This window comes from Ornithorhynchus anatinus, chromosome 18 (genome assembly GCF_004115215.2).
Source record: "Ornithorhynchus anatinus isolate Pmale09 chromosome 18, mOrnAna1.pri.v4, whole genome shotgun sequence".
Taxonomy (NCBI): Eukaryota; Metazoa; Chordata; class Mammalia; order Monotremata; family Ornithorhynchidae; genus Ornithorhynchus; species Ornithorhynchus anatinus.
Window position 1 is genome coordinate 29,708,271 of NC_041745.1, and position 25,905 is coordinate 29,734,175.

Below are 25,905 nucleotides of genomic sequence, written 5' to 3' on the forward strand. Positions count from 1 at the left end.
TTATTAAGTCCTCTAAGAGACCTTCCCTGATTAAACCCTCATTTCTTTTTCTCTCGCTCCCTTCTGAATCGCCCTTTCTCCCTTTATTCATTATTCACTCCCCAGCCCTACAGCACTCATGTACATATCTGTAATTTATTTATATTAATATCTGTCTCCCCCTCTAGGCTGTAAGCTCACTGTGGGCAAGAAATGTGTCTGATATATTATTGGGTTGTTCTCTTCCAAGGGCTTAGTACTGTTCTCTTCATACAGTAGGCATTCAGTAAATATGGTGATTGATTGATAGTCAATGGCTAAAACGCCTGCACCTACTATGGAAGACATATCCAGCTTCCTGAATAGTTTCTCCAGCTTTACCTGGAAACCACACTCATCTTTCAGTTGCAGGATTCCAATAAAATGATCCTTGAATCCACTTTACTAGTATTGAGGCAGTGATCACAAAACATAGCTTCAGCACACCTTAGGAGAATAAATGAGAGGAGGGTTCCCAAGAAGCTTTAATATGCATATGCAAATAGAGAAGGACTAATTAACTACTTAAAGACAGGAACTGCGTCTCATCTAATTATCTTGTATTGACCTTTGGCCTTAACACAGTATGGCTCATAGTAAGTGTTTAATAAATATCTTAACCAACAGGGAAGCACAGTCTTAAATGATGAGAAACATCAGCTGATAAAATGACCTGGCAGGTAGAACTGGGATGGAGATTGTCCTCCTCTAACTAAGGGTTCACCCTCTCATTCATTCGTTCCCTCTCATTCATTCATTCAATTGTATTTGTATCGGGAGAGTTTCCAGTACTCTACCAGTCTTGGCTATGAGGGTGGGGAGAGTCAAGCAGAGGCCTACCCATTTCATTCCTAGCTTGGGCAGTGGCTAGTGAGTAGAAGGCAAATCGACTACAAGTCAAAACTCACTTGTGCTGGGCAGCAGCAGCATGGGATAGAGTCGAAGGCGGAAACTCAAGTTTACTGCGCGGCCAGGCGGCAATTGTAAGCCACTTCCATATTTTTATCAAGAAAACTCTATGAATACACTACCAGAATGATTTGCAGATGGAGATGGGGCGTTCTGGGAGAGATGTGTTCATGGAGTCACTTTGGGTTGGAGTCGACTAGACAGCATAAGGCAAGACAAGCTAAGGGTTAGTGAAAAGCAGGGTAACCAGAGGCAAGGTAGAAAACAGATACAGATCCTATGACTCTAGACTGTAACCTTGTAATGAGAAGCTATTGTATTATATTATAGAAGGGACTATGTCTGCTAATTCTGTTGTACATTCTCAAGTGCTTAGTACAGAGCTCTGCAAATAGTGCTCAGTAAGTACCACTGATTGACTGATGGAAGGATTGAATGAGGGACAAACCAATAGACAAAGTAAAAATCTACCCGGAAATTCAAATAATGCAGAAAGTAGCATAAGTGCTGCGGGGCTGGGAGTGGGGATGAATAAAGGGAGCGAGTCAGGGTGATGCAGAAGGGAGTGGGAGAAGAAGAAAGGAGGGCTGCTTCAGGGAAGGCCTCTTGGAAGAGATGTGCCTTCAGTAAGGCTTTGAAGTCGGGGAGAGTAATTGTTTGTTACTTATGAGGAGGGAGCACATTCCAGGGAAGAGGCAGGATGAGGGCAAGAGGTCGGCAGTGAGATAGAGGAGATCGTGAAAAGATTAGCACTAGAGGAGCTAAGTGTGCTGGCTGGGTTGTAGCAGGAGAGTAGGGAGGTAAGGTAGGAGGGGACAAAGTGACCGAGGGCATCAGAGTCTCCTCAAGGAAACCCAGAGTTACTAAACTTCAACCTACTATTGTGTGATCATTTCCTAATTGTGATGTCATCTCTCCAGTATGGTGACTGATTCCTAATTGTGAGCCAGTCAGCATTTACAGGGCTGATCACTTTATCCTCAACTCCTAAATAGCCCTCTTTCTTGGCCTGAGACAGGAACAGGTGTTTTCATCATTTGTACAGATTTCCTTGTTTCCTCAATAACTCCATAGCCTTAGGGATTTGCATCCATAAGAGAAACCCAAGTAGAGAAGAGGTAAGGGTAGGAAGGAATGGTCAGAGGGAAGAGAGAGGAAGGGTGGGTGGGGAGCTTGTTTTAGGGACCTCTCCTGCTGCTGGAAGGCTTTGAGGAAAGGGTGAACACTTTGGAGGCTTGTGAGTCTTCTTCATAGCCTCCTGGAGAGTTCCATGTTGACTTTATTTTTTCTCTGCAAATTATTATTATCATTGTAGGGAGTGTCAATATTTTATAATAATAGTACTAATGGCATGTGTCAAGCATTTATTATGTGTTAAGCATGGTTCTAAGCACTGGGGTTACACAACAGGCGAGTGGCGGAGCTGGGATCAGAGCCCAGGTCTCCTGACTCCCAGCCCTGTGCTCTTTCCACAGAACCATGCTGCTTCTCAATAATAACTCCACTAATAACCTTTGTGACCTACTTTCCTACCGCTTGGCCCCAGGTTGGGACACTGAGGTCCCACGAGGAGAACCGCTCCACTTTCTGGCTATTTCTAGGTACAGTTAGCAGTACCGTGACCCATTGCTGAGGAGGGCTGACGTCACCCCACTCACTCTACAAATAGTTGCTGGGTGAAGAGTAAAGGCTAATGGCCCGAGAAGCTGCTGACCCCAGACCCAGAGAGCCCACAGCTTCCCAAGTAGCACAATCTCCAGGTATATTGGTATGAAAAAATGATTTGGAAAAAAAATGACTGAACATTGTCTTTACAATAAGTGTGGGCAGGTACGTAACTCGGATGGGAGTGGAAAGTTTGGTGTCTCTGATGACAACACACAGTGCCAGTGGGGGTGGGAATTAAGCAGTAGTATTTGTTGCCTGTTTACTCCATGAAGAGCACTGTACTAAGCACTTAGGGAGTGTGCAAAGATGTAAGTAGACACAATCTCTGCCCGCAAGGAGCTTAGGGAATGTCCAGGGAATGCTGAGATGAATCATCTTAGGGAGAATAGCCAAGGGCCCCCACCCAAGGACTCAGATTTAATCAATCAATTACATTTACTGAGTGCTTACTTTGGGCAGAACACTGTACTAAGTGCATAAGAGAGTTCATTATACCAGAGTTGGTAGATATATTCCCTGCTCATTTAACTCCAGGTAGAGGAGGAGACTGAAGGAGAAAACTGAAAAGGAAATCCTGCAAAACCCTGGGTTGTCCTTGAGAAAGTGACCAACCTCTCTAGCAGAGATGGTTTGAGTCAGAAGTTCTCTGAATGTGGGGAACAACATATTTTTAGGCAGGGAATGCTCAGATTCAAGTCATGAATTTTGCCTGCATCAGTCAATCGATTGTATTTATTGAGTGCCTTCTGAGTGCAGAGCACTGTAATAAGCGCTTGGGAGAGTACAACACAACCAACATAACAGAGCCATTCCTTGCTTACAACAAGCTAGCATCTATGTCTCCCACATGTTGGATAGAAACCACAATTGAATTATTGGCAAGATTGTTGGGTTTGACTTCCACAGATCACACCCTGAAACTGAGAAGAGCAATGACCGTTCCATGATGATAATAATAATAATATTTCTTAAGCATGTACTGTATGCCAGTCAGTCAATCTTTGGTATTTATTGAGTGTTTACTGAATGCAGAGCACTGTAGTAATCACTTGTGAGAGTACAGTGTAGCAGATTTGGTAGATATGTTTCCATCCCTCAAGGAGCTTACAGTCTGGAGGACTGCCAAGTGCTGTGCTAAGCAATGGGAAAGATATAATACAATCAGATAGGGCACAGACAAGGTTCCAAATGGAGTCTAAGAGGGAATGATCGATGTGGGTACCCAATCCATTTATTCAATCATATTTATTGCGCACTTATTGCGTGCAGACTGCTATACTAAGCACTTGGAAAAGTACAATACAACAATGAACAGACACATTTCCTGCCCACAGTGAGCTTACTGTCTATAGGGGAGTCCATGTAGCAAGGGAACAGGACAGAGGAGAATGCTCATTTCTGTGTCTCCTACCCTTGCTCAGGTAGGAAAGACATCATTATGACATCCCCATTTTCTGGAAAGCCTCTGTGGAGTCCAGTTTGCCCTTGTGCTTTCTGCTACATGGGGTTCACAGTCTTAATCCTCATTTTAACTAAGGCACAGGGAAATTAAATGACTTGCCCAAGGTCACACAGCAGACACATAGAGGAGCAGGAATTAGAATCCAGATCCTTCTGACTCCCAGACCTGTGTTCTATCTTCTCGACCTATTTGTTTCCCTAGGTGTCCATTTCCCTTGGGTGTTTCCATCTGGGATGTTGATGTAGTAAATATGATTGTCCTCGGAAGAAGAAAGAGTCATGATGCTCCAGCAACCCCAAAATCAGTGACTAGGTAAGACTGCAGGGTACATATCCACACCAGAAGGGCAGACTGAGATCTTAATAAATACAATTAAATGAATGAATAGTGGTTACAAAGAGAAAAATGAAATCTGATCCTGCCTGGTTCAGTCAATTGTATTTATTGGGTGCTTACTGCGTGTACAGAGCACTGTACTAAGCTCTTGGGAGAGTACAATATAACAATGTAACAGACACATTCCTGCCCCTCAAACTAGCCTTTTGTTCAGCCCAAGGAAAGGAAAATCAAAATAGATAAACCACAAATGGCAAAAACCCAAATGAGCAATTAACTGAGAAATTCTAGGAAGAGCTAAAAACAAATCAATATGTCAGCCTTCCCATGAACATTTCTGAATCGTGGAGCTGGGGCGTTGATTAGACTATTCCTCAGGTGGGATTTTCTTGAGGCTCAGGGAAGGTACCAAGGATATTCTATGAGACGTAGTGTGGCTTAGTGGAAAGAGCACAGCCCTGGGAGTCAAAAGACCTGAGGTCTAATCCCAGCTCTGGCCCATTTCTGCTATGTGACCTTAGGTAAGTCACTTAATTTCTCTTTGCCTCAGTTACCTCATCTGGAAAATGGGGATTAAATCCTACTCCTTTCTACTTAGACCATGAACCCTGTTTTCAACTCAAAAATCTCCCCCAGCGCTTAGAGCAGTGTTCGGCACATAGTAAGAGCTAAACAAGTACCGTGATGATTATCCTATTGCAAGGATCACTGGCCTTGGCCCAGTGGTTTTATCCATTTTCAAAGGGTGCAGCTGATGCGGCCCCAGCCTTGGAATCCACTCCAAGCAAATAGCTTCTGACATCGGAAGCTGCTCTTTAAAGTCACAGCACATCCTGGACTGGTGTGCAGACAGGCAGATGGAAGATTCCAGCGAGTATCTTTTTGGCTTCCTGCCATTGGCGAAATGTGACTCATTTCTAGGAATATGCTTAGAGAATGGATGGACTTCACCTTAGTTCCAGGGTAATTAACCAAGCCCTGTTTGTGTTTCAGTCAGTGAGCAGAGCCATTTGTTTAATGAAATGGACTAGGGCCCGGTCCCACCCAGAGATGGGTGGCTGGGCTGATAAGGAATGAAGAGGGGTCCAGAGAGGCAGACGGGGTGAGTTGGGAATGGGGGTGGAGGGGTGGGGTTGACAGGAGAGGCTGTGGGGTTTTCAGGGGGAGAGGAGGCTAGGCGAGCTCGGAGGTGAGATTCTCACCCTACCCCTCTCCTGCCCCCTCTCAAATGGAGGGTCAAATCTCTCCCCAACCCCTAGTTGCAGAATCCTGAGAGAAAACCTTGACTCTTTATCCTCTCATATTCAGTCTGTTGCTAAATCCTGTCCGCTTTTTCTCTGTGATCTTTCCCGGTCAGAACAGCAATGGTGTCTGATCCAGTCATCTGTAAGCTTGTTGTGGGAAGGAAATGTTCTCTTTATTGTTAAATTGTGCTCTCCCAAGCACTTGATACAGTGCTTTGCACACAGTAAGCGCTCAATAAATACAACTGAATCAATGAATGATGTTGTTTCTGACCCTGGGCTTATCACAGTGTAGGCACATAGCATAGGAAGAGAAGCAGCTTGACTGGAGGATAGAACATGGAGTCAGAAGGTCATGGGTTCTAATCCCAGCTCCACCACTTATCTGCTTTGTGACCTTGGGAAAGTCACTTCACTTCTTTGTGCCTTAGTTATCTCATCTGTAAAATGGGCATTGAGATGATGAGCCCCACCCCACATGGGAGAGGGAATGTGTCCTACATTCTAGAGGCTACATTCTACATTCTAGAGCCTACAGTCTAGAGGGGAAGATGGACATTAATATAAATATTAATATAAAGGGAATGTGTCCAACCCGATTTACTTGTATCCGCCCAGTGCTTAGTACAGTGCCTGGCACATAGCAAGTAGTTAACAAATACCATCATTATCATTACTACATAGGGGGTGCTTAACAAATACCATCATCATTATTATTTTTATTACCTAAGAAATACTACAATCATTATGGTTAGTGGATAGTTGCTGAAGGGTTGATGCTTTAGACCTAGTGCACTGAAACCTCATTTTTTTGCAGAAGCCCATCAGAGCACATCTTGAACACTCCAGGAAGAGACCTGGCTATCCCTCTACACCAAGTTACGTTCAGCACTGAAAGTTTCTGTTCCCAGTGGAGGCTGCTCAACAGCTCTGAAATGATATTTAGTTCTAGTGTAGCTCAACATTTCTCTTGTGGCCCTGGGGAAGGAAAGGGATGTATGTCACTCTCACTGTGTGTGTGCTTGAGGTTCTGGGCCTCCGGCCGGGGATGAACAGCAGATGTGATTCCTGCTGTTCCCCCAAATTGTGTGGGCTGGGTTATACTAGGAGTTAACATGTAAGGTAGGAGAGGGGTAGATGATTGAGTGCTTTGAAGTCAATGGTAAGGAGTTTCTTTTTGATGTTTTGGTGGATGGATAATCACTGGAGGTTCTTAAGGAATGGGGAGGTGTGTACAGATTGGTTTTTTTTAGAAATATGATCTGGGCAGCAGAATGAAGTATGGACAGGATTGGGGAAAGACAGGAGACAGGGAGATCATGGCCGGTCACTGGCAGAGCTGGGATTAACCTAAATCCTTTGTCTCCCAGGCCCGTGCTCTTTCCGCTAGACCATTCTGCTTCTCTGAGTTCTAATGCTGGCTCTGTCAGTTGCCTGCTGGGTGACTTTGGGCAAGTCATTTCATTTCTCTGTGCCTCAACTCATCTGTAAAATGGGGATTAAGACTCTGAGCCCTATGTGGGTCAGGGACTGTGTCCAACCCGCTTAACTTGTTTTTACCCTAGAGATTAGTACAGTGCTTGGTATATAGTAAGTACTTAACAAATACCATTTTTTTCCTCCTGCCTCTTAGCCCCATGCTCCTTTCACTAGACCACACTGTCTGGAATAGAGTTCTCATATTCAAGCAATCAGTCAGTGGTATTTATTGAGCACTTACTATGTGCAGAGCACTGTACTAAGCACTTGGGACAGTATAATACTACAGAGTTGGCAGATATGCTACCTGCCCACAATGAGCCTACAGTCTAGAGGGGAAGATGAACATTAATATAAATCCATAATTTATAATATACAATTTAAAAATGCGTGGATAGGTGCTATGGAGTTGAGGTAGGATGAATATCAAATGCCCAAATGTCACAGTAGCAAATACGTAGGTGAGGCAGAAGGTGAGGCTGTCCTTTCAATCCACCCCTTTTCATCTAGTTCCTCCACATTGAAACTCAAGTGGAAAAGCTTCAGAATTGGAATATCTAAAGCAGGACATTCAAGCACAGCCTGAATGACTTGCTTCTAATAATAATGTTGGTATTTGTTAAGCGCTTACTATGTGCAGAGTACTGTTCTACATGCTGGGGTAGATACAGGGTAATCAGGTTGTCCCACATGAGACTCACAGTCCCCATTTTACAGATGAGGTAACTGAGGCACAGAGAAGTGAAGTGACTTGCCCACAGTCACACAGCTGACAAGTGGCAGAGCAGGGATTCGAACACATGACCTCTGACTCCCAAGCCCGGGCTCTTTCCACTGAGCCATGCTGCTTCTCCAAAGGAACTAGCCAAACAGAATTAAACTCAAAAGGAATCTAAGCTCTTCAGGGACGAGGACGGTGAATCTTGTCCAGTGTTGCAGAAACACCTCAAACCGAATAAACTTTCTTCCGAAGAAATGGCCAGAGTCATTAGATCCCCTCCAGCCACAGAGAAGAGTTACTGAGATAATGGAACAGGCACGGAGGAGCAGAGGAGTAGAGTCTGGAAGTGAGGGGGTGGTGAGGGAGAGCTCCATGGAGGATTCTGATGGCACATCCTTTCATCTCTAACAGTCGATTCTAGTGAGCTACTAAGCCTCCGAAAGAAATGCAGTTTTAGGGTATTATCGTCCATGGGCTAGCCAACACACAGAGTCTTTGTTCGGGGATTTTGTATTTTAAAATAAAGAAAAGTGGTGAAAGATTTCTGCTCTAAATCAGGCAGCTGTTTAAGATTGCAACTGGGTGAAAATAGAGGTGAAGACCCTGGCTCACTCTCCCGTCTGAGGACACGGGAGTTGGCGTGAGCATAGGAGGGGTCTCTTAGACCCCAGAGATAGATTGGTGGGTCTTTCGGGAGCAGGACGGGCCATGAACTTGCATGGTGTATGAGGGGAAATGTGTGTTCAATATATTGGAGAGAACGGGAGACAGCCTCCATCTGGCTCTCCTGGACTTGACCTCAGGAATGCTCTCCCTAAGCCTTCCTTTGCTCACAGCTTCTTCTGCCCCTTTAAGCAACGGTCTTTCCTTTCCTCCCTGGAGCCTTCCTTCCTGGATCAGCCTCTCCATCCAGGGCCATTCCCATTTCATCCATGATCCAGGACGGGTCATGGTACAAGCTGCTGAATGGATGAAGAGTCCTTTGAAAGTCCGCACTTGCCCCCTCGCTCCTTGGTAGTCCCACTGATAATTATAATAGTAATTATGGTATTTAAGTACTTACTATGTGCCAAGCACTGTTCTAAGTACTGGGGTAGATACAAGATAATCAGTTTGTCCCATGTGGGGCTCACAGTCTTAATCCCCATTTTACAGATGAGGTAACTGAGGCACAGAGAACTTAAGTGGTTTGCCCTAGGTCACCCAGGAGACAAATGGCAGAGCCAGGATTAGAACCCATGTTCTCTGACTCCCAAGCCCGTGATCTTTCCACTAAGCCATGCTGCTGACTGCATTACAGCTTCTCTGGACTACAGTGGGTCAATATAATAGTATTTACTGAGTCCTTCTCATTGCTGGGCTCAGTGCTTGGAAGAATACAGTGGAGTTAGTTAGCGTGATCCCTGCCCTCGAAGAGCTTACACAAAAAGTGTGATAGTTAAGGAGAAGCGATAGAGTATGAAAAGGAATGTACATAAGTACAGCTTAGAGAGTGTGAGTATTCAAGTCCCTAGGTAACACAGAAGTGCTAAATAGGCATTTGGGGTGGGGAGTAAAGTGATTAGATATTTATCAGGGAAGGCTTCCTGGGGAAGATGTGATTTCAGAAGGGCTTTGAAGGTGTGGAGAGCAGTGGTCTGCTGGATCAATCAATCGATACTTAGTGAGTGTTTATTGTGAGCAGAGCACTGTAGTAAACACTTGGGAGATTACGATGCAGTACAGCTGATTATGTGAAAGGGGAGGATGTTCCAGAGAGGAGAAGGTGTGTGAGCAGGAGGTCAATAGTAATGGAAACAAGAATTGGGTCTGGTGAATGGGTCGGCTTGAGAGGAGTGGACTGTGTAAGCCGGGGAGAGGAGAAAGGATAAATAGAGGGTAGAGAGATGAATGGGTACTTCAAAGTAATGTTCAGGAGTTGCTCCTTGATGCAGAGAAAAATGGGTAAACACTGGAGGTTTTTGAGGAGTTGAGAGATGTACAATAAATGATGTCTTAGAAAAATGATCTGGGCTACAGAGTAAAGTATGGCCTGGAGAGGAAAGAGGCTGGAGGCAGGGAGATTCGTGAGGAGGCTGATGCTGCAGTCAAGTCTAGAGAAAAGAGCTGGGTCTTCCTGATTGACACTTTCTCCCTCCTTCCTCCTGCTGGTGCTTGTGGCTGCCTCTCTCCCACCTTGGGTCTGGGAAGGCATTGGCGAGGAAACTGAACGGTGGTGTTTTCATTTTATCTTCCAAGAACAGATTCCACGCCAGCCGCAGCTTTGAGAATAAACTCAAGGCATGTCATTTCCAGGCCAGACACGCCACCGTTCCTTGACAGAACCCGATAGAATCCAGATCTGTGAGATTGCCTATCAGTCATAAGCCTTAAATCAGAAAACTGCAGTTTATTAAAATACTAATCCTTCTCACAATCCAATAGCAAAGGGACAAAGAAGAGGAGGTGGTCCCCCTCCCCCAGCACTGCCACATCATGCTTTTGAACCCTTTATTACTCCCTTTTTCCATCTTTAGTTAATCAAAAGTTCTGACTCTGTCCTAGCTCTCTCTGCTGTGAGCTTTAAAAAGGCAGGTGCACCACTGGAAAAAACACTTGGATTGATTCTACTCCTATTTCCTGCTGTCTTCAATTTAAAGTAAATCCATGTCAATGAAACTGGCTGAGGGTAAAACTAATTTTGGTCTTGGATTGGGAGCTATTAGCCAGAATCATATTCTGCACTTGGTCAATCTTCTCTCAGGGAGACTGTTTCTTTAATCCAATTGTTTCTTGGGGACATCAAAGCCATGAATCTCTGGTCTTCTCTTTGGCAAATCCTAATCACATCAGCCAGGATGGCAACTACCTGGCAGAGAGGGAACCATTAGAACCTTCTCCTACGTTCCATACAGAAAGGGTCAACTCTCTAGTTGTCTACAAGTGTCTCCAAGCCGAGGGAATTCTTGGAGGCCGCTGAGAACTGATTCACATTATCTGTTGCAAAGATTCAGCGAGCAAGACTACTTGGATTGGGAGACAGGGCTGTTGGGAGAGAAAAGCCAGTATAAAAGCACCATGGCCACTTGTGAGAGGTCCTTCTTCGGTCCCATGTTGTCTGATTATGGGGGAGCATGGTAGCAGAGGTATGTCAAGTCTGAGACTGTTTCCTGTCTCTTATGGCCTCCTTTTTATGCCGTTTTAAATAAAAAGAGACACTCAGTACTGCAGAACTGGGAGACAGGAGGTTGGGGTTCTAGTCCCGGTTCAGTACACAGAGGTCTGAGGGATGACTGAGGAGGGAAGTAGTGTGGCCTAGTGGAAAGAGCACAGGTCCAGGAACTAGGAACCCTGTGTTCTAATCCTAGCTCTGTCACTTGACCACCATGTGACCTGGGACAAGTCACCTTATTTGTCTATGTTTCAGTTTCCTCTTCCATAAAATGGGGATTAAATAACTCTCCTCTCTCTCCTTTACACTATGAGTACAGGGACAGCATCTGAACTTACTGTGTTGAATTTATCACAGTGTCCGATACATAGTAAGTACTCAGTGAATGCTATTGGTATAGTTATGCTCACATGGGTGGCTGCCAGACCTCAAACTGTTTTCTAACCATTTAAAGGTCTCAACATATTATTAGGCAATCTGTTCTTTCCTTCAATAATTCAAATCCTAGGGTATGCTGAAAACTTGGGGAGGAGCTTGGAAAAGCTGTTACAGGGAGTAAATTGGGAGGGAGGTGGTAATATTGCTTTATGAATTTTGTCTTACTAGTGAACACGTCAATCAATCCATCTATTTGAGTGCTTACCATTTGCAGAGCACTATCCTAAGCTCTAGGAAAAGTACAATATGACATAGTTGGTAGACACATTCCTCACTCACAAAAGAGCTCACAGTGTATGTACAAGAAAAACCACTGATCTGATGAGCAACGTGTTGGCTAACATGATCCATGGCTATCACAATTCATTTTTGAATTTGTCTATCAGTGCATCACTTGACAGCAGGCTGCCCAGGTAGGATGTCCAGACTGTTTCAGTTTCTCTGCCAGATAATATTTTTCTTCTTGGGATGGATCTGCAGTAATCTAGATATTTCTTTTCAGAGAAATTGGGGTGGAAGTTGTCTTGATTGGGCAAAAATAGGTAGTGTGAAGTGGTTTATAACACATCTTCACAAAGATGACCCCAAGTAAACTGCTGTATAGGAGAAGTGGAGAATTTCTGAATAATTTTTTTCATTATTTATGTTGACTTACAGTTGTGGTGGCATGTGGTTGGATAGTGTATCCTCCAAATTAGACGATTAGGGAAACTCAAGTCTTTTAACCTTGAATTTAACTGTAATTTAGGAAGTAACATACATGCTTTTGAGCCATTTTGTCAGCAAGTCCATTCTCCTACTCATTGGCTCAATTCACAGATGTTGGCCAGTTACCTCCCCGGTGAAGTAGCTTCTCTAGACTAAGCTTGTTGTGGGGCCACAGATATATCTACCAACTCTCTTGTAATGTACTTGGTATTGTTTCCTGCACAGTATAAATACTCAGTAAATGCCATTGATTGATTGAGATTGCCTGAGATTAAGATCCCAGGCTTGGCAAAATTATTATTGAAAGTGCAATAGAGGAGGACTTATCAGTTAGGCCTGAAAACTGTGAGGCTTTAGATTTAGAAGGTTCATCTGAGTTTAGCTTGGTGGTAATCCATGGACCTTTTTTGTCGATGGTTTCTGACTGTGAGAGCACACAATCTTCCTCGGCAATTTTCTTAGCTTGGTGTAAGTTGACTGTAGCTGTGAGGATTTGTAGTAAGAGTATCAGAGAAGCTGCAGGGGAGGTTAAGGCCAAGCTCAAACCCTCATCATGTGGCGGGAGTTGAGATGAAAAAAACGCTCGGTCCGAAGGGCCTGGTGAGAGGGCAGCTGTAAGAAGCAGGAACATTATCGCACAATCGCTGCAAGGACAAGGGAGTGGAAAATGCCTTTTTCTGTGGCTCAGAGAAAACACATTTCCAACGTGCTTGGCTCTGTAGTTCTGCCTGAATTGGCAGCTTCTCCTCTTGAGGCTGCCCTGCCTTTGGAAGTTTCCAATGAAGAAGTAGGCTGGGTTGGTGCTGTTTAATAAAGCTGGTGGCTCGGTGGACGTTCTAAGAATAAAATTGTTATAGTGGCAGAGTAGAAAGGGACTGGGAGTCAGGGCACCTGGATTCTAATTCTGGCTTCATCATTCATTCACCTGCTGTGTGATCTTGGGCAAGTTACTTCTCTGTGCCTCAGTTATCTCATCAGTAAAATGGGGATTGAATACTGGTTCTCCTTCCCCATTAGATTCTGAGCCCCATGTGGGACAGGGACTGTGACTGACCTGATCTTATTGTATCTACCCAAGCTACTTGAGGTCAGAGATCATACTGTACTCACCCAAGCACTTACTACAGGTCTTTGTACAAAGTAAGTGTTTAGTAAATACCATTGATGTATTGAAAATGATTGATCTGTGTTCTAGTTCCATTTTTTAATAGTATTTGTTAAGCCCTTGCTATGTGTCAGTGCCTGGACTAAGCCCAAGATAATGATGTTGGACACAATCCCTGTCCCACATAGGGCTTACAGTCTTAAGCCTTCATTTTACAGATGAGGAAACAGAGACCCAGAGAAATGGAGTGCCTTGCTCAGTCCACCCAATTGCCTCTGCAGGCTTCTGAGTATATCACTTCACTTTTTGGACCTCAGTTTCTTCATTAGTAAAAAAAAAAAATGGGGATAAAATGGTTGTTCAGCATGGCTCAGTGGAAAGAGCATGGGCTTGGGAGTCAGAGGTCATGGGTTCAAATCCCAGCTCTGCCATTTCTCAGCTGTCTGATTTTAGGCAAGTCACTTAACTTCTCTGTGCCTCAGTTACCTCATCTGTAAAATGGGGATAAGACTGTGAGCCTCATGTGGAACAACCTGATTTCCCTGTATCTAAGCAGCGTGGCTCAGTGGAAAGAGCCTGGGCTTCGGAGTCAGAGGTCATGGATTCGACTCCTGGCTCTGCCACTTGTCAGCTGTGTGACTGTGGGCAAGTCACTAATTTCTCTATGCCTCAGTTACCTCATCTGTAAAATGGGGATTAACTGTGAGCCTCACGTGGGACAACCTGATTACCCTGTATCTTCCCCAGCGCTTAGAACAGTGCTCTGCACATAGTAAGCGCTTAACTAATACCTACATTATTATTAATATTGTTCTCCCTCCCTCCTAAGTGTGAGCCCTCGAGGGGACAGAACTTGTGTGATCCAATTATCTTGCCTACCCAGAGCTTAGCACAGTGTTTGACACATAGTAAATGCTTAATAAGGATCACCATCATCATTCTTTGTCCACTCTAGGTAGTGTATTTTCCCAAGTGCTTACTACAGTGTTCTGCACACTGTAAGTGCTTGGTCTATTGATCGATTGTGCCTATGAGTGGAAAGGCAGTTTCTCCATTCATACCCATCCATGGCACAGAGGTGGTGGTGTAAGGTTCCCCTGGCCACCCTGGAATGGACCTAGCCTACCTTGATGTCTGTGGCACCAAGGCTGCAGTTCTCTGGGTGGCATGATTTGGATGCTGAGTTGTCAAAGGTTGTCAACAACAGGTACCAAGCAACAAGCAGAGCTCAAACCGTTTGTAGGTAAAAGCAGAGCAGCAGTGAATGATCGCTTTCCACATAGCTCCCTATTTTGAGTGCTACAAATAAACTAGAGGTTTGCTTTGATAATGTGCGATGAACAGGCAGTGCATGCAGTGTAGGTGTCAAAGCTGTTTACTCAGTGACTCTAAAGATGATTCAGAGGCAAAAGCTCATTTGAACCACTTTCACTAGATCCAGGAGACAGTGAGGTCTAGTGGAATGAGCCCCTGGCATGGAAGTGTCAGGAGACCTGGTTTCTCTCTGTCTCTGCCTCCTTCTCTCGTCTGTCTCATTGCACCTGTTTCTGTCTTTGCATCTGTCTATTTCTGTCTCTTTTTCTCTTCGTTTTTGTCTTCTTCCCTCCCAATCTTGGACCACTGACTCCAGACCTAAGAAAGTCCATTCTTTAAACACAGAATCTATGAGGACATAATGAAGATTGTTTTACTCCCTGATTAAATTTCCTTTGGTTGCTTCAACAGGCAATATTAGGTGTTAGTAGCAATGACATTTATTAAGCATCTATTGTGTGCTAACCCCTGTATTAGGTACTAGGAAAGATTGTTGGGAGAGTTAGACATGGTCTTTTTCTCCTCTTATGATGCATTATCTAAGAATAAGTTGAGGAGGAGACACCCAAGGAAGGATAAAAACAGTGGAAACATAAAAACATCAGAAACAATATGAAAACTAAAGCTGGTATGAGCAGCTTTGTAGGAAGACTTGTGTGAGCAGGAGGAAAACACTAACTCTGGGGAGTTTCTTTTTGCTTTCTGTCTCTTCTGTCTCTCTCTCTCTCTCTCTCTCTCTCTCTCTCTCTGTCTCACTATTTATTGGGATTTCTGTTTGCAGAGCACTATACTAGATGCCTGCTGGTTGCAGAACACTGGACTAGGTACTTGAGAGCAGACAATAAAAGTTGAAGACAGGGTCACTGCCACCAAGGAGCCATCTAACAACTGGCTAGAAATCCAGTGGAATTCTAGAACAAAGGGCATTTCACTTCCAACATGGCATTTCCCTCAGTGGTTGGTCCCCATCCCAAAGGCCACCAGCCTTCCAAAACGTCGGTGTTTCCTCTGGGGGATGGGCACATCTTGATGTCTCTTCTCCAACCCCACAACGCACACACACAGCCAGTTTTTGGCATCAAATGATGTCTTCCTTCTTTTTGAAGCTCTTTGATCCAGAGAGATACGGTGGGTTGAGAAGATGAAAGCAGAATGCTCTCCCGAGTAGCCGCATTGGTGGGTTGCATTAACAGCTGCTGGATCGTGTGATGAAAAGATGCCATGAATAGAGACCATTGCCATTAGGGAAAGGGGTGGAGGATTTCTTCAAATAATGCCCATTCAACTTTGATAATATGTCCAAACAAAAGCCTCCAAGAGGGGATGGGAGCAGGAGTATCATCTGAAAAAGTCACTTCCCACTACAGAAAGTAGCCTAGCGGTTAGTGGCAAAGGCTGGATACAATTTATCACTGCCCTGACCTGCTAACTCTGGAATCTGCCTCAGGTGTAACAGGTTTCTAGAGCTTTACCCAGGAGTTAGAGCAACCACTCCAAGCTGACAACAATTAGGTATTTGGCTTATTTATTCAGTAGTAGGAAGAGGAAATGGTCACTCTCTCTTGAGCAGGGGGAGACCTAAAGGTCTGTGAAGGAGTGGTGTAGGGGAGAGTTGGTTCCAAGAAGTCCAGTGGTGAGTTTTACTATCCAGGGATAAGCAGAGAGTTTTTATAGGCTGTGTTTTTTTTGTTTTTTTTTGTTTTTTTTACTTTAAAGGGTGATTTGGGGCTGGGATTTGAAATGGAATAGAATATGGGCCTGGAGTCAGAAGGATCTTGGTTCTAATTCTGGCTCTGCCACTTGTCTGCTGTGTGATCCTGAGCAAATCACTTGTCTTCTTTGAGCTTCAGTTACCTCATCTGTAAAATGGGGATTGACTATGACCCCCATGTGGGACAGGAACTGTATATAGTCTAACTGCCCCAGGATTTAGAACAGGTCTTGGCCCATAGTAAGTGTTTAACAAGTAACATTATTATTTTTAGTGATAATGGTGGACTTTAATATCTGTCTCATCCTATAGATTGGAAGCTGGTTAAGGGCAGGGAATGTGTGTGTTAATTCTGCTTGGAGCTAATTCAAATGTTGGTATAATAGGGTGACATAATCCCAGCCACTTCCCAACCTGGCTAGTCTGGGGTGGTAGTGCCAGCCAGCTCACTCACCCTTGACCCAAACCTGCAACCAGACACTTATTGTCTGACCTGTAGTTTATTTGTGAGAAAATACCTTCCAGCCATATTGTTGGTCCAGTGGAAAGAACTCTGCTGTGGGAATTGGCAATCATAAATTCCAGTCCTGTCTTGAGCTGCTAGGATCAGAGTTGAAGGCTTCTCATCAGAGTACCCATTCCCTCTCCCCGGGTGTGTGGCCTTCCAGATAGACTGGACCAGAAAAAAATCATGAGAAGTACCCACCAAAAATGGGCAGCAAAGATTGTAGCAGCCAGTGACAACTGATATGCCACTAAGGAACAGCAAAAGCAGTCTGCCATGGCTACTTATGCCATAAATGTGTCCTGTACCTTTGCAGGCATGTCTCAGGGTGCTGCCTTCCATCCCTTGCTTACTTCCTTGTTACACTTCAGGCCCTGGAAAATGACTAGTGATGGACACTATCCCGACCACTGTTGTTTCTTTATGTAAATTCCCTTTCCTGAGTGATTAGGACTTAAACTCAGCCATCAGGAAAATGGGGATTAAGACTGTGAGCCCCCTTGAGACAATCAGATTACTTTGTATCTTCTGGCACTTAAAACAGTTTTTGGCATATAGTAAGCACTTAACAAATACCACCATCATCATGTTTTGGGGGGGAAATTCTCTTCTCAGACTTTGAGATTATACTTTACAGTGTCTATAAATCTTATTTTCTTCCATTTAAAATTGATAGGGAGCTTGATTGCTGCCATGTTCTAACTTGCAGTTGTGAATCTTGTAAATAATTTCTTTGACTCCCCTGTCTAGATTAAAAATTCCTCAAGGGTAAAGAAACTGTCACTTGGCTCAGCTGCACTCTCCCAGGTTCATCATAATGCACTCAATAAGTGCTCAGTAAAAATCACTGACATTTTGCCTCTTTGGACAGCATCTTATTTATGCAGCAAAATTCATCTGTTTCCATGGAAAACCTTTGTGGGTAGGGTTGAATAATGATTGTGGTGTTTAAGTGCTTCCTATGTGCCAATCACTTAAGTGGGGTAGATACAATACCTGGGGCTCCAGTCTAAGGGGGAAGGAGATCAGGTATTTAATCCCCATTTTACAGATGAAGAAACTGAGGCACAGCAAAGTCATGATGATGACATTTGTTGAGCACTTACTATGTGTCAAGCACTGTGGTAGATACAAGTTAATCAGGCTGGACACAGTCCCTGTCCCACTTTGCCAAGGTACCCATCAGGCAGGTGGCAGAGCTGGGATTAGAACCCAGGTCCTGTAACTTCCAGGCCAGCACTCTTTTTTTTTCCTAGGCCACACTGCTTCAGGATTATTCTGGAAGGTATATTTGAGTCATTCATGAAGTCTTTTTGACTCTTATAACTACTGTGGATTTATTTGAAAAGCACCTCAGGAAAGGAAGCTGGTTTCTTCACTTACAAATGACTGGAGCCTCTCTAGCTGCTGATTAAATTATAGTATTGATTATAAACACTTACTAGATTTTAAGCACTGGAGTGATATAAATTAATCAGGCTGGTGTCAGTCCCTGTTCCACATGGGGCTCACAATCTAAGTAGGAGGGAGACAGGTGTTGAATCCCCACTTTACAGCTGAGGAAACTGAGGCACTGAAGTGAAGTGATTTGCCCAAGGTCACACAGCAGGCAAATGAGTGGGAATTAGAACCCAGGTCTTCTGGCTCCCAGACCTGGGCTCTTTCCACTAGGCTGTGCTGTTCCCCCCACGTGTAGGCTGGCTTGTGACTCCCCCTTTCTTCAGACTTTGCATCCACATTTTGCAGAGATCTGTTCCATGTCTTCTTGGGTGTGTGCCTCTAGGGCACAGTCGTGCCTATCTAGCAGTTCTTGAACCACTGTCTCAAAGATGCTTGATGATGCTTGTAGTCTGAGCTCCAAGCATGTTTGACTCCAGCTCTCAGATCCCTCACTGCAATCTCTTACATGGCTGCAACTGGACCGATGACGAAGCAGCGTGGCTCAGTGGAAAGAGCACGGGCTTTGGAGTCAGAGTTCATGGGTTTGAATCCCGGCTCGGCCACTTGTCAGCTGTGTGACTTTGGGCAAGTCACTTAACTTCTCTGTGCCTCAGTTACCTCATCTGTAAAATGAGGATTAAGACTGTGAGCCCCACGTGGGACAACCTGATTCCCCTGTGTCTACCCCAGCGCTTAGAACAGTGCTTGGCACATAGTAAGCGCTTAACAAATACCAACATTATTGGAGAAGCAGCATGGCTCAGTGGAAAGAGCATGGGCTTTGGAGTCAGGGCTCATGAGTTCGAATCCCAGCTCTGCCACTTGTCGGCTGTGTGACTGTGGGCAAGTCACTTAACTTCTCTGTGCCTCAGTTCCCTCATCTGTAAAATGGGGATTAAGACTGTGAGCCCCACGTGGGACAACCTGATTCCCCTATGTCTACCCCAGCGCTTAGAACAGTGCTCGGCACATAGTAAGCGCTTAACAAATACCAACATTAATGGCTTCACTTCATTCCAACAGTGATGATGAAAGGGTCAGACGGGAGCACTTTAGTTCTAACTCAACCACCCATCCTACTAACGGCTACCCTAAATGTTACTGAATCTCTCAGGGCAACTAAAACTCCCACTAAATCAACTTATCAGTGGTATTTATTGAGTTCTCAGTGTGCAGAGAACTGCACCAAGCACCTGAGGATATAATACAATAAAGCTGGTAGACATGTTCCCTGGCCTGCACAGAGCTGTCTGAACACATCAAACTGTGTTTGAAGGGGTGAAAATCACTGCTCATATGCAAAACTTCCCCAAAAGACCCAGAGGTTTTAACTTCTTTTTCTGTTCATTGCTTTGTTTCACCTGAGGCAGATGAGATTCAGAAATCAAAGGATAACTCTTTTCGTTAAGTACAAAATGTTGGCAATGCCAGTAGATATCAATAGAGGTACACACAAGGGATTTTTAGCCAACAGGAATAGGCTCTTTGAATAAATGTGTGAAAAGGTTTTCATTGATTTGAATGTCAGGCATTTAGTTCCACAAACAAAGGTGTGAAGTTTTTCTTGGATTAGCACCAGAATGGCTGGCAGGTGAGCCTTGAATATTCCACTTTGCTGTATGCTGCCAGAGTGATTTCAATAGCTTCCCATTCCTCTCTGCATCAAACAACAACTCCCGACAACTGACTTCAAGTCCTACAGTCAGCTTTCTCCTGCTATTTTTCCTCTAGCTTACCCAGTTTTTTTAAATGGTATTTGTGGTTACTGTGTACTAGGTACTGTACTAAGTGCTGGGGAAGATACAAGATAATCAGATTTGACACAGTCCCTGAACCACAAAGAGCTCACAGTCTGAAACACAGTTTTCAGGTAACTGAGGCACAGTGAAGTGACTTGCCCAAGATCATACAAACAGACCAGTGGTGGAGCTGGGATTAGAACCCAGGTCCTCTGAATCCTAGGCCTGGGCTCTTTCCACTAGGCCACACTATTTTCCTATTGCTCCATTGCCTCCTAGATCTCAAGTTTCATTCTGCTCATACCAACCTTATCTCTATGACTCATTCTCTCTCTCACTACCTACCTCTTTCTCACTCCCACCTTTCTGCCTAGATCACCCTCTCCCTTCACATCCTGCAAAACACTCCTCTCCCCATCTTCAAAGCCTTTCTGGAATTACATCTTACCAAGGAGGCCCTCTACTACTCATCTCTAGCCTCGCATCCTATTTCTCCACCCAGTACCCCTTCAGCACTTTCCAGTCACCTAAGCACTTGAGTATTCATCCATTACACTTATGTACATTTACTTTTGATTATTTCCTCTTACCTGTAATTTCTTTCAGTGCCTATTTCCCCAACTAGATGGTTTATTCTGTTTTCCCACTCCAGGGCACTACACAGTGTTTGGCACAGAGTAGGTGCTTAAAAAAAAACAATGAGTCCCTCCTTTACATGGTAGGGTTTTGGGAGTGGTGGTTTGGGGAGTATGACGGAATACTGGGTTCAGGTTGAGGGTGGGGTGCAGGGGGAAGGGAAAGAAATGAACCCACTCACCTACTGGGAAAGTGGGAGAGTGAGAGGGCACCTGCAAACTGGTATTTAAGTCCGTACTATGTGGCAGGCTCTGTTCTAAGCCCTGGGGTAGATTTGGGTTGTTTAGGTTGGACACAGTTCCTGTCCTGCACTGAGCTCATAGTCTAAGTAGGAGGGAGAACAGGAGAATTGAGGCACGGAGAAGTCAAGTGACTTGCCTAAGATCACACAGTAAACAATTGGGAGAGTTGGGATTAGAACCTAGGTCCTCTTGACTCCCAGGTCCATGGTCTTTCCATTAGGCCATACTGCTTCTCTTTTACTTCATCTCATTCCCTGATCCCTCCAGGCTAGCATGTAGCTCTCGGACAATAAGGAGATGCAGCAAATCTCCCTTTGGAAACAGATTCTTTCAACCTATGCAAAATTTCCTCTCTTGCTTTTTTTGCTTGTGCAGAGTTAGAGATGGATGAAATATAAAACAGGCAGGACAGGGGCTATGTGGACTCCCTGTCTGCCGGTCTGGAAACATGATATGGAAACAGCTACAGGGGTCAGGAAACACAGAAACATTCCCCATCTGTACAGTGTCCTTTGTTAAAACACTATTGCCAATACCTGCTTACTTATTCTTTCTCAGAACATGGGTTGGTAGTTTCAGGAGGACTCAGGAGGACTTTGACAACCCAACGGAGGGGACAAAGCCATGTGAAGTTGCTGGGAAAGGTGGTTGAGTCTGATTCTACCAGTTTTACTGGGGCTTCTTTTCTGGTTTACCCATCCTCCCCATAAAAAAAAATAAGGTGGGAGGAGGAGAGAAAGGGGAGGGGAGAAAGAGGAGGAAGAGGCTTGGATTACATGTTAATGGTGTGTTGTTTGTGCTCAAATATGATTTTGATATCAAAAGAGAGAGATGGAGAAATGAGATTGAGGAAGAGCTGAGGATCTGGTGTGGGCATAATACCACATCATCTCACTGGCTTATCCCCTGTGTGAGAGGTTAATAGAAGGCCTAGCCTCTGACAGTCATTAACACTTAGACCACCTCTATTCTTGGGGCCAAAGGAAAATTGAATTCCCTTTGATCAATTAAATTAACTAATGTGAAATTATCCTTCCATCTTGACTGAACAATGATTGAAGGTAATTAATGCCTAAAGATGGCCTACTTCTTCAGGGATCTTAATAGCTTGGAGTTCTTTAAAGATCACATTGCATGCATTAGGGATTGATTGGTATCTGTGATTGGATTATTATGGAAATTGATTTACTACTTGAATCAATTAAGGAGTGATGGTATCATTTAGACTGTACTCTCCCTGGGTGAATTAAATGGCTTTAATATCCTTCCCAGACTACAACACCCCCCTCCCACCACCACCCCAAAAAAGTGCCTAGATGACTAAGTATTAGAGGCTCTTGTGTGTCACACTCGCCACTGAGCAGTCTGTCTTCCCTCCTCCCAAACACAAAATCATTTCTTTTATAATTTGTTTTTAATCACTCTACCACTTCTCCTCCCATCCTCCTCCACCAGGAACTTCTCATTAATCCATCACAGAGCAATTATTTCCATCACCAATGGAGAGTGTAGACCAAATTAGTAAAAGGCCTCTTTCAGAATTGGACCATGGTAATTTAATTTCACGGTTTCTCAATTAGATAAATTGTCAAACACTGTTGGGTAGGTTTTGATTAGAGTCCTACATCCACCACATTAACAAAGAAGGGCCAGTAGCGACAGTCAGGCTTGGTGCACAAACACATTGAGGATACATGGACTGGAAGATGCTATTTTTCGAAAGGTGGTTATGGGTAGAAAGTAAATTTGGATGGTTCCCATTTCTATTTTTCAGGTAGTTTTTAAACCAAAGATAAGATGCTTTCAGTGTTCTTTTTTTGCTGGACTTTTCTTCTTTGTTCTGGGTAGTCCAGCCATCTCCTGTAAGAGTACCATTTTGCTCTCTCTAGGGATATGGAATTCTAGTGCCACTTTGAGATACCACTGCACAGCTTACTTAAACACTTCACTTCTCTGCCTCCTCAACCTCTGAAGTTCTTACATTGATTTGAATTCAGTGATTAGAGTGCATTTTATCAGATCATGAGTTTCTTAGATCACTGGATTAGAATACAGTGGAGTTGGTAGAAATGACCCACAACAGGAGAGGACCTTATAATTGTCAATCAATGGTGTTTATTAAGTGCTTACTGGGGCAGAGCTCCGTATTGAGCACTTGGGAAAGTACAATACAATAAAGTTGGTTAGATGTCCCTATCCACAAAAAGCATGAGAATTAGGTTGTCCTAGTTGAAAGAGTATGGGCCTGAGTTCGACCTCAGCTCTGCAACTTGGGAAAGTCCCTTTACTTCTCCTGTGCCTGTTTCCTCCATGAAATGAGGATTAATACCTGTTCTCCCACCTACTTAGACTGTGAGCTCCATGAGAGACAGGGACTGTGTCCAACCTGAGTAGTCTTTCTACCCCAGCATTCAGTACAATGCATGACATTAAGTAAGAGGTTTACACAGGCCACTATTATTAGTATTACCACTAATAACAATCTTTTAATTATCTTCTCGATTTCCCTCGAATCCCCTTTTCTCTCCCTAAATCCTTCAGTGGCCCTCCCCTCCACTCATCCTTAGCTTGGAAGGACTTCTCTCCCAGTGACTTTTGGTTCCCAACACTTGGTCCCAACAGATAGGTATTTCAGACAGTGAGGACAACTTTCTGGCTATCCCAGACCTGTGTGTCAGTTACAGGCTTCACTGACAGCAAGACTCCGAAGTTCCAGCCCACTCCTTCACCCAACCAACACTTCACCACAACCTGCCTGACCAAGCTGAGTGTCTCAATCAGCTTCCCTGGGGCCTGAGAGTTTCTGAGAACTGTACAAGCTCTCTGGCCTCTAATCAGTCGATCAGTGATATTTATAGAGCATCTACTATATGCAGAGTTAGGGACTAAACCCTTAAGAGAGTTCAATAGAGTTGGTAGGCTCAAACCCTGCCTTCTAGGAGCTTATAGTTTAGCAAAAGACACAGACAGGGGAAACAACTGAGTATAGTAGATGGATCAATCACTGGTACTTATTGAGCATTGTACTAAGCACTTAAGAGTACACGTATAGTTGGTAGACACAACCCTGCCATTAAGGAACTTATAGCTTAGGGGCAGAAGAGGTTAGGGAAAGCAATTGAGTATAATGAATCCATCTATCATTGGCATTTGAGTGCATACTGGGAGCACACACTTTACTAAGTGCTTGGGAGAGTACAATGGACTGAGACTGTGAGCTCCATGTGGGTCAGGGACTGTGTCCAATCCAATTTGCTCGTATCCACCACAATGCTTAGTACAGTGCCTGGCACATAGTAAGTGCTTAAATATTACAATTATTAGTATTATTACAACAAAGTTGGTAGACATAGTCCTTATAATCAATCAGTACAGCTCACTGTGGGCAGGGAATAATAGTAATGATTATATTTAAGTGCTTACTATGTGCCAAGTACTGTCTACTAACTTTGTTAAATTGGAGTCTCCCAAACACTTAATTCAGTGCTCTAGAACACAGTCCTGGGAGCCAGAAGGACCTGGGTTCTAATCTCTGCACAATGACTTATCTGCTGTATGTCCTTGGGCAAGGAACTTCACTTCTATGGGCCTCAGTTACCTCATCTGGAAAATGGGGCTAGACTGTAAGCTCCATATGGGGACAAGGATTGTGTACAACCTTTCAGTCAATCATATTGAATGCTTACTGTGTGCAAAGCTCCATACTAAGTGCTTGGGAGAGTACAATGTCACCAACAAACACATTCCCTGCCCACAATGAGCTCATAGTCTAGAGGGGGAGGCAGACATTAATATGAATAAATTACAAATATATACCCAAGTATTGTGGGGCTGAGAGGGGAGATGAATAAAAAAGCAAGTCAGGGTTACAGGAGGGACTAGAAGTAGAGAAAAGGATTATCCTGTCTCTATCCCAACACTTAATTTAATGCCTGCTTAAAAATCATAAAAGCATTTAGTACATGTGATTGCTCTTACTACTAGTATTACTAAAGATGTAGAAGCATGGAATAAGTGGTGTGGTTTAGTGGAAGGATCATAAGCCTGGGAGTTAGAGGAGCTGTGCTTTAATTCCAGCTCTATCATGTGCCCGCTGGTTGATGTGGGGCAAGTCACAGCTTCATTGTACTTCAGCTTCCTCATCTGTAAAATAGAGGAAGGAAAAATATTTGGTTTTCCCTCCTCATTTGACTCTGAGCCATACATGGGACAGGGGTTGCAGCCTATATACATACACTGAGTCTACTCCAGTGCTTAGTACAATGCTTGGCGCAAAGTAAGCATTCAAGGAATAGCAGAATTATTAAGAAGAGGGTGATGAGGGGCTGCAGGTTCATGCTCCAATCCACAGACTTCTTCCTTTTCACGTGTTTTCATTAATGATATTTTGTGGGGGAAGGTTAAGTTGCATTTCCCTATTTTCCTTTAAAACAATAGCTTTCAGATGTGGATTTTGCTGATAACAGCTCTTTTGGGAACACACCTGTCAGCCTTAGAGAAGGCCTGTGGTAACCAAACTTGCTGATGAGAATTATGTGCCTTTGGACAGAATTCTTCAACTACAGATTCTCAATAGAAATTCTGAGCTGAAAAAGCAGCTGCTTAAGAAGATGGCCATTCAGTGGAAGGAAAATGGGAAAATTTCTTTTTTAAACTGTTCATAATTAGTGACTTCATTTGGTGGGTTTGCTCTTGTGAGACACTTAGACATTTCCAGTAAGGTAAGGTGTGATTTTGACAAACCTGATTTGCAATTAGTTCTGTTTCTCAATCTTCCAAGTGGCGTAGGTGAGATTAACTGCTAAGCAAGAGAGGAAGTTTTCCCCTTAGTGAAAAGGAAGCCTGACTGTGTCTCTCTGCTTTTCTATTTCCCTTTATTTGTTGCTGTTATGAACAGGTTATTACACAATTTTTATCCTGAGTTTCCCACTGACTTTATGTTACTTAAGGGCTTACTATGTGCCAGGCACTGTACTAAGTTCTGTGGTAGATACAAGATAATCAGATCAGGCACAGTCCCTATCCCAAATGGGGATCACAGTCTAAGAGGGAAGGGAATTTAATCTTCATTTTACAGAT

General features: G+C 43.9%; 2 long non-coding RNA genes across 3 annotated transcripts in view; both read left to right on the top strand.

Annotated features, from left to right (window-relative positions):
* Window positions 1–1,905: 1,905 nt before the first annotated feature.
* LOC120638987 lies at window positions 1,906–6,582 on the top strand. The gene is made up of 4 exons (XR_005661066.1): window positions 1,906–2,045; window positions 2,529–2,687; window positions 4,259–4,369; window positions 6,455–6,582. It is a non-coding gene; the product is annotated as an uncharacterized LOC120638987 (long non-coding RNA).
* A 9,498-nt stretch (window positions 6,583–16,080) lies between these two features.
* Window positions 16,081–25,905, top strand: part of LOC120638978 — a 202,201-nt gene continuing 192,376 nt past the window's right edge. For both annotated transcript variants that reach the window (XR_005661044.1, XR_005661043.1), the window contains exon 1: window positions 16,081–16,186. This is a non-coding gene — a long non-coding RNA (uncharacterized LOC120638978). The remainder of the gene's footprint in view (window positions 16,187–25,905) is intronic.